The sequence below is a fragment of the Fukomys damarensis genome, unplaced genomic scaffold (genome assembly GCF_012274545.1).
Source record: "Fukomys damarensis isolate Sample0158 unplaced genomic scaffold, DMR_v1.0_HiC HiC_scaffold_14, whole genome shotgun sequence".
NCBI classification, from domain to species: Eukaryota; Metazoa; Chordata; class Mammalia; order Rodentia; family Bathyergidae; genus Fukomys; species Fukomys damarensis.
Genome location: NW_022900926.1, coordinates 58666483 through 58676640, shown reverse-complemented (window position 1 = coordinate 58676640; position 10158 = coordinate 58666483).

Below are 10158 nucleotides of genomic sequence, written 5' to 3'. Positions count from 1 at the left end.
TATATATAATTTAAATTTAGATTTCTTTCTTATAGTTAGGTTCTAAAAAAAGAAAAAGAAAAGTTTTCACTTGAGAACAATAGAGCCCAGATTGAGGTGGGAACATTTTGTTATTTTATTCTTTTAATCATTTCCATTTACATATTACAGATTTTTGTGAAGCTTTACCACATTCTGGGCTATACTGGTTCTAAAATATATAACAGCATATGCAAAATCTTTATGACCTTACTGTGATCCTGATTACTCACTGGGAAATTTCAAGATTTTTGTTGGAAGTAAAAACAAAAAGTAGCAATTGTAGAAATTATATAGTTTGGGACTTTAAACTAGAAAAGTTTGGTCTTATTCATCAAGTTTTTGAGGTCTAGGTTATAGGAACTGTATATATAAAGATAAAGAGTTTAAAAATGTTAGGTAGGTGCCACTTAGGCATTTTTGTGCAAGTGCAAAGCATATAAGAGATATTTTCTTACCCTCCTGGGTACTAACTTCTTCAAGACTAAAAATATGAAGAAAAATGTTACTAGATTGCTGCTTTTTATTTTTCATCATTACTTCAATTTTTTTTTACTGGCGAAACAGAATCAACTTTCCTAATAGAGAACATTTTATTTGAAGACATTTTTAATGTGCACTTGGTGAATGGTTATTATATGCACACAATGAAAAACCTCACATTCACAGAAACCTGTGAAATTCTGAAAACTCTTTTTCTGAGCAGATCTTCCTAATAGTGCCCATTATCTACAGGGAGTTTGACTTTACAAACATCAGCATATTCGCTTTATAGCTCCCTTTGCAAACGCACCAGCTCCCTTCTCCAAACTTTCAACTGCCATATTTATCTGTACATCAAACACATTACAGGACAAAAGATTTGTGGGAAAATTATGCACTACCTTACAACTTCTTTTGTCAGAGCACAAGCCCAAATAGTTCTCCTTAGAATCTTTTATGCAAACTCTGCTTCTAAAATAAGTCATACCTCCCTCTTCTTTCATCTTCCACTGTTGTCTGCCTTGTGGTTCATCTCCTTATCTTTTTCCTTCTCTAAATGTTGATAAATAAAAAAAATAAAAGAAATAAATAGAAATATCTTAAAAACTTTGTAATCTATCATTTTTCAATATAATTAATGCTAAAGGAAATGATGAACAATATTCCATTATTACTGATGTATATAGTTCACCTGTCAACATAAATAAAAATCTCCTAAAATGTAGTCAAATGATTCTCACATGAAATTAGGACCAAATATGGCTAGGAAATGAAACATAAGCTTAAAGCAATCAGAACTGATGGAAAAGGCTAATGAGGAAATTGATCTGTTTGCATGGTAGAGAAAGTGGAAATAATTTCTTTCACATTACACAAATCAAGCCTTCATAATTAGATTTGACATGAATACAGGTATAACATCATTGTATGGGACATTAGGTTGTACTACAGAGTAATTTACGTTGAAAATGTAAGTTCTGTTAAGAAATAAATTCATCAACGTAATAAGACTGGGAACATTTTCATGAAAAAAGAGAAAATCAATAGTACGTTTTCTAATTTAAATATTCAATGTAGCCTGGGAGAACAAAATGGACAAAAAGTGCTGAATCCTAATTGTATTGCTTCAGGTCAGTAAAATATGAATAGAAAACAAACAAAATATAGATTACGAATTAAGTAGCACTTTTTTGTCATTTTAAACCAAATTGTTGAGTCTTTTGTACATTTACTAAGTACGAGTTTCCTGTAGATAATGAAATAGAATTTAGTGATTTTTTGACAACCTTAGAAATAAAATTACTTATATATTCATTACATTTTCTGCTGTATTCAACTTTAAAAAATGAATAATTCCAGGGAATGCTATGGGAAAATAATGAGACTTTCCCGAAGGGGATATACTAAGGTCTCTTATCTGTACCTAAGAGACAAGGCAAAAAAGTTTTATTTTGTATTTATTTGAGAGAAATGGAAGTAAGATGATATGGTTTAATTTCTACAATGCCAATTAATACTCAAAAGAGGAGTTTCCGTGAAGATCCTTTAGATAGTTTCCATATATGACCCATCCAGTTATCAATTCATTGCTTCTCAGATTCAAATTTCCATTCAGTATCTGATTTGAGCTCATCACCTGGGCTCTTTGAATGTATTTTTTCATTTATACTGAATGTGAATTTAAATTTTGTCAGTAGAGGGTGCTGGAGGGGCACTGGAGGACAAAGAGGGTTATACCTTTCTGGATCCCAAGTGCTACTTTACCTTTGTCTTGGCTTCTGTTACCCAGAATGCCAGCAATACGTGTGGTAGAAGAACATTTTTCTCCAACTGCGAGCTCAGAGGGTGCAGTCCCTCAGTGTCCTTGCAGTCAAGGCCCTGCCGTGATGTCACCTTGCCAGGGATCTCCTGTTGTAGACCGGGCTCCTGCCTGGAGTTGTAGGCAGACTCCAGAGGTGTGAATACAAACCAGCCATTGCTCACCCATGCTTCTGAGGGTCTATTTTCCTGAGTTCCAGCCACACTAAAGGAGAGTCCCAAGCCTTGTATGGGTAGTGACTCCCTGACTGTATGTCTGCCTGTCAATTTCGTCTTCCTGTCCTCTGGAAGACTGTTTCCTTCTTGCCTAGTAACAGTACTGCATCTTGTTTGGGGTATCCAACAAAATTTCATCATTTAGCTGCAACCAAATTCTCAAGGAGGTCGGGACCAGCCTTGGTGACAAACTCACTCTTCCAAGTTTATCCTTTCTGAGATCCTTTCACTCCAACTCTGAGTATTTTTCAAAGTTATTAAAATAGGATTTTATAGTAAACTAGTATGACTCAGATTCAGAAGAACATCCTCCTTCCCTGCTAACTTAGAAGGACTCACAGGACTCAGCAAATAGTCATACTTGTGTCCACAATTTATCCCAGGGGAAAAATACAAAGAAAATCAGAAAATGAAAAGATGGATCGAAACATGAGTTATTTCTTGGTTGAATCACTTGGAACTCACTTAATTCTCTCTGCATCAAATAGTGACAACACATGTGAGGTAGTGTCTATCAGGGGAGCTCACTAGAAACTCGATGGTCAGGGCTGTTACCAGAGGCTGATCACACAGGCACCCTCTGCCCCCCATGCTTCAACATTCCAGACTCCCAGAAGGAAACCAGATTTCTGCATGAAGTATAACATTTGCATAAAATCGTTTAGGTACAGTGAGCTATTCTTACCAGGGAATGATGGAAAACCTTCTGAAATCCAAATTCCCAGGAACCAGTCAAAGTACCAACCTTAAAAGCAGGCCTTTCTGAGAAGAACAGCCTCAGATAGATGATGTTAACTTGTACATACCTGGCAGTGTTCAGTCATTCTTTCTATGAACTTTTCTATGTTGAAATCAACATGTTGTTGCTGTCTCTTAATTGAATGTAGACCAGTATAATATATAAATTACTTTCAGGACATACTGAACTTCTTCAATATTGCACTAACTTCTAATTTCCTCAGAAAATATTAGAAAATTACTACTGAAGAGTACTAAATGTCATCAGAAGTTAGCCTCATGACACCAAGTAACAATTCAATTTGGACAATTTAGGAAAAGAAATCTGGACAGCTGGTAGCTAGGTTTATGTCTCTACCCAAAAGTCATTTTAGACGAGAGCAAGTAAAAAATGGAACAAGTGTGAAGTCTGCAAAACATGTTCTTGTTTTTATGTGAAAAACTTTTCTTTTAACTATTTTGCTGTATTTTGAATATTCAAATTATTTAAAAATATTCATTAAGGAAAAGGATTGGCTACTTTAAAATTCTATGAGCTTAAAAATGGGAAATGGGAAAATGCTAAAACTGGAGATAGCAGAAGAAAAATATATTTTACACATGTCCTAAGAAGCAGGTGGAGGATTGAAAAAGCAAAGCAATCATGCAGGAAACTCATTCTGGGTGCTTTCTGATAAGGCAAAACTGCCATGCAGCCAGGGTAGGACCCGAGCTGTTATGCTTGCCTTGGAGTTTTATTTATTTGGCTCCAGCAAAGCTAAGAAGCAAAACTGAGTTTAAAAAGGCCATTTTTTTGGTTTATGGATTTCAGATTTTTTGAATTCTTGGAAAGCAATACACAAGAATCCCTGACTAAAGCCTTTCTGGTAAGTACCAATGAAAAGCTATGACTCCTATACATAACAGAATGGAGAGACAGTAGTATAAGCCCCTTGGGTGTTGCAGAGTAGATAAAAGGTAGAGGCCATCTGTCATCAAAATTCCCCTGAGAAAGTAAGTTCTGTTTAGACTTTGCTGGCAAAGAATCAAATAATTTCAGAGGGTAAATATACCACAGTTAGAAGCCATCTAGCATTAGCTCTATAATTTTAAAGATAAGAAACTGAAGACAGGAAAGGTTACGTTTCAAGTCACAGAAATCAAGTCACAGAAACACAGCAAGTTAGAGAAGCTTGCTAGTTAGTAGCAACTGGTAGAAACAGGTCGCTGTTCCAGCACACACCTGAGTTTACTGATGTTTTCATAGACTGCTTAATCACATACATCAGAGAGAACATGCATTAGAAATGTGTGATGCATAATACCAGAAAGATGAGTATAAATGCAATGTGCATGCAAAAAGACCAATTATTTTTAAGTTATTGAATATTTAGAACATCAGAGAAGGCCTACATTTGTATTTTGAACTTCATAATCTTTCTTTGCCTGTTATGTATTTGATAAAATTTCTTGGCGATCATGTTAATAATTACTCGTTCTAGTGATTTACAGGAGTATAAAGTTTATGGAGGCATACAGGAGAAAACAGCACCTCTAGGGACAGAGATACATGTTAGATTTTGCCCAACAGCAAAAAGCAATGGAAATATAGTTAATTAAGACTGGCAAATGGAAGAGGAACGAAGGATCCTTTTGTCAAAGCAAGCATTTTGCCAAGCTACTCCCCTGTAACTGGTATACCCACGTGGAATCAGAAAGTTATGATCTACTTAGAAAGCAGACATACCAAGAATTCAGGGATTTGAGGTAGAAAACTGACTTTAAATAATGATCTACATCATTTGCACATTAAACAGTCATCATTAGTCACTGTCGTTTAATTATTATCAAGTAATCATTATTATTGCCAAGACTGGCCCATATGGATCTACTAACTTCTTCTGAATAAGGCAATAAAGGGATTGAGCACCTGCTGAGAAAAAAGTTGTTTATGTAAAAATATCACATACATTTTCATATATATTATTTTGTTGTAAATATTATGGCTATTATGAGGTAAAAGGCTCATCATTAATGCATTATGTTCCCTAAAATTTTATAACTAGCTTTTTTATTAGTAAATATTTTCTGAAAGAATATGTTACACAGAACCTCAATAAGTAAATCGCAGTATAGCAAGCCATCCCGGTTAAATTGACAAGAGAAAAAAAGGCTTGTATTTTACGGTGTCTGTGGGGAAAGCAGGTGGCCTCTCTCTCCAACTATGCCCATCTCTCGGAGCCTCTAGGGAACCCCAGAGTCACAAAGTAATTGATAAAACAATTATAGTCTTCCAATTTTCATGATTACTTAAATGCTTATAAAATTCATTTTATGATTACTCCATTAAAGCTTTTTTTGGCAGCAATGAATAGAATTACATCCTAAAAAATTAAAAGACATGCAAAAGGGAAAATTATTTAAAAATAGAGGAAATGAGAATTGTATGCTCAGAAGAAAGTGTATAAACAGCTGGTAGTAGTATGTGGGGAAATTATCTGCTTTAAAGATCAGCATCAAAATAATTGGATGAAAAAATGATGAAAATAGAGTGGGAAGGATACCAAGAGTTGAAAGGAACTAGGGGGAGTTAGAGAGGTAAGGGATGGACAAAGAGAGGAAAGGATTAAGATGCATTTTATATATATATAACAACTTCTCATGATAATTGTAATCATTATGTACTATAAACATACTAAAATTGTTTTTAAAATACAGATCAACATCTTTAGAAATACATAATAATCACTTATCATATTCCTTTTTCAAATATTGTACTATTAATGTTGACTTATTGTCAATAAATTTTCCTTCAAATTGACGTAAATATATGGATTGCAGATGCCAGGGAACTCAGAGAGTATTGCTTCTTGAAGTTCATTGGTGTCTAGCTGATTTATTTTTGAACATTCTGCTATGTCTACCCTGATGGCATGTGCTATAATGATCAATGGGAATGAGATGTATTTCCTGACCAAGCCAATACAAAAAGCATGAAAGTGAAACATTGCAGAAGGGCAAAGTCATTTTTACTTCTATTTGGAAAAAAAAACAAACTTTACTGCCTTCAACATTTCAGTGTTTTCCTGTGGTTAGCCATCATATCATTCCATTGTATAAAAGCAATCACTTCCAAAGTGGCATAAAATACACCAAGATATTAAGTAGAGAATGGAAGTATACAGCAACCTTCAATGTATACTAGAAATGAAAAATTATAGATCACTGACTACAATATAATTTTAGTTTTTATTTTATTAAGATTTTAATTAGCTCTTGAAGTGCTTTCCCATAATTGTTATTTTAGTGTCATTTTATTTTCATGCACACTCTTTGTATTTTCAACCAGAATCAAACATCTAAGTAGGCAAAATTGATGAATTACAGTATGGGGCTCATTTTATAGGTAATGGAATCAAGGAATTTAGAAGGCAGGAATATTTATGTACTTGCTAGTTATTTCTCATGATCTTAACTCTGTGTAGTAGTCATCTTTCCTATGATTCAGATGCAAAACCCAACACCTACCACTTAAAGGTAGAGAGATTTATTTTTGTTCACAATGTTAAAGGGTTCAGTGCACACTAAAGAAACTTCAAGGCAGAAACTGCAAGGTTAAAATATATGGTGGAGTTAGACTGCACACACTATGTCCACATCAGCCAGGAAACAGAGACTAAGAGGAACAGCTATGAGTAAGAATACACCCTTCACATTCGTTCCCTCATTAACACAGGTCCAATAAGGTCTCACTTATTAACAGCATGTTCAACTAATGACTTATTAATGAATTGATCCACTGATGATTATTGTACCCTCCATCATCCAGTTATCTTTAACATATATGATGTTTTTGGATTCACCTTTAAATCATAACTTTCTCCCCATTCATCCTCAAAAATCGCCCGTCCATTTCATTGTGCAAAATCTATTAGTACCTCTAAGAGTCACCAAAATCTTAACAGCTTCAGCATTTTGAAAATGTCCAAGTTCAGTCTTCTCAGACATAAGGCAAACTCTTAGCTTATGCCCCTGTAAAAATTAGAAAGAAAGATAAATACCTCTAACCTACAATGACATAGGGTAAGCATTCACTTTCCCGAAAAGAGAAATAGGGAGATAAGAATCAGACCAAAGCAAGACAGAAATCAAACAGGGAAAACATTAAATCTTACAGCTATGTGTCCTGCACCCAGTGCAGGTTGCAGCAAGATGTGAGGTTCAAAGGGCTTGAACAGTCGAGTCCACCTGGCATCTGCCTTAGGCTGGCACCACTCATGGTGTCCAGGTTTTCTCAGTGGATGATCTACATTTCTGGTTTCTCCAAATCCTAGAGTCTCCACTCCATCTTTAGCTTACTCTCACAGGTTCACACACTGACATCTCACAGTCAAATTGCCTGGTCTTCCTCAGCTTCCTATGAAAATTGAAGGGAACCCTCCCTGACCCCACAACTCTTGCATTCTGTATGCCTAAAAACCTGGTAACATATGGATGGATGACCCCAAGCTGACCACAGGCTTGTACCCTGGGATTTTTGGCCTATGGCTGTACTGGCTGTTGAGTGCCTAGATGACTGAGCACAGAGAACTGAATCTATATAACCAAATTCAATAGGGGCCTTCCTTGCATAGGCATCACAAAGATTCTCTGAACAAATGAAAGCTTTGCACCCTGAGCTTGCAAAGTTAAGGTCTGGACTATTCCTGAGAAGTCTTCAAGCATCCTCTCTTATTGTTTTCATGCAGAGGGATTGCTTTCTTTTTTATGCTAATCTTCTCAGCAACCATGATTTACTAGATCCTATCTTTGGAGGTCTTTCCTTTCTGCCCAAACTGGAAACTTTATATCTTCTGGTACTGGCTTTTTCACCTAATTCTCACTCACTGTAGACCTGGCTGAAAAAGGCTACAGTTTAAATATTGGGCTGTCTTGAAGTTTCTTCCCTTGATTATTTAGTGTACCACCTCTAATCTCACTGTCCTGCAAAGTCTCAAAATATCAGGAAAACGAAGACAAATTTTCTGGCAGTTTAACATACATGACCTCTAATCCAATTGCTCATGGAGTCCTTGTTCTCAACTGAAATTTCCTGAGCTCAGCCTTTATTATACACATTCTTACCAGTACTGTGGTCTTCTGACTCGAACTGCCCATAAAGCTCTTGTTTACTGCATTCCTGAATTTCTCAGGCCTAAACCTCTAGTGAGTCTAAAGTCCTCCTACAAAGCAGTTCCAAAGGATTCTAAATTACATGGTCAGGTATATTCACACCAATGACTGCACTCCTAGTACTAAAATCTGTATTAGTCAATTTTCAGTACACTGAGACTGAACTCTACACCTAAAACTTAAGGAGATGAGGTTTATTGTGGGTCACATTTCAGTGGGTCAGGATAGGGAGGTTGGCACCAAGGCAGAAACAGCACAGTGAAAGAACGTGATATAGGAAAATTATTCATACCATGGTGACTATGAAGATAGAGGGTGAGGATGACTGAAGAGAATAATATATCCTTCTAGTTCACACCCCCACTGACTCATCTCCTAACAACGCATTTGGCTATTGAAACAATCAGTGAATTAATACATTGATGAATACAGAGGCCCCATGATTCAATCGCCTTGTGAAAATATGACACTTTGGGGAACATTTCATATCTAAAGCATAATACTGTGTTATTGCATGTGACTCTCACATGACTCTATTTTACACAGATAGAGGTCATTAAGATGTGTGTTCAAGATTAACTAGTAATAAATGATTTGGTAATGTCATTCCGATTGCTGAACTAACTTACTCTCATAACAATCTTGGATACATATGCACATCATGTGTGCATGTATTCACATATATGCTCGTACATATAGGCATGCACATGTGTGTGCAATACTTGTCTTAGTTACTTTCTTTGTTTGGAGCAAATACCCCAAACTGACAATTTAAAAGAGCAGGTTTACATTAGGTCATGATTTTTTGAGGATTTAGTCCAGTTAGTTGGCTCCAAGGCAAGAAGAGCACGGTGGAAGGGTACGGTGGAGAAAAGCTGCTCATATTATGGTAGGCAGAAAGTACAGACAGAAGGGGAGGAAACACACACTCCCAGGTAACTCACCCAGTGAGCCACCTTTTTCTACAAGGCCTACTTTCTAAGAGCACATTCAACTATGGATTCACAATGGATCAACCCACTGATTAATGCCCCCATAATCCAATCACCTTTGAAAAGCCACACATTTGAATGCATGAGGCTTGTGGAGTACATTCTATATCTAAACTTTAATATTTGCCTGTTCCACATGTTAATGCATGCTTTTACTGAGATATGAAAATACAGAGCTTTTATCACTTGGTTAGCATTAATTATGACCCAGAAATTTATGGTTCAGTGATGCTTAACCTTTACTGTGCTCCAAAGTCAATCATTATCTCTAATTACCATAAATATATATCTTCAAATGTGGAATTGGGGTTGTAGCTCAGTGATACCAAACAGGTGTAGCATGTATACAGCCCTGGATTCAATCTGAACCCCCCAGATTAATTAATTATTTAATAATTCAAATGTCAATCTTAGAGTTGCTGATTTAGTTGGTCTAGACCGAACTCTCAGAATCTGTATTCTAAATTACTGCAGCATTATCATAAAGACAATAACAAAAGCAAAAATAACCACAGCCAACACTCAGAGATTTCCAAATGCCCAGTGATTCTCAAGCTCCTTAAATTAAAAAAAACTCATTTAATTTTCTCCAAATAACTCGTTCATCTAGGTACTACCATTATGAATTTTCAGTTGAGAAACTTGAGCCAAGGAGAGTTTAGACCATGGTTCTAGGTCCCACAGGTCAAGAGGTGAAGATTAACCATCACTGTGAGGAAGTTCTGTGATTTTTTTTTTTTTT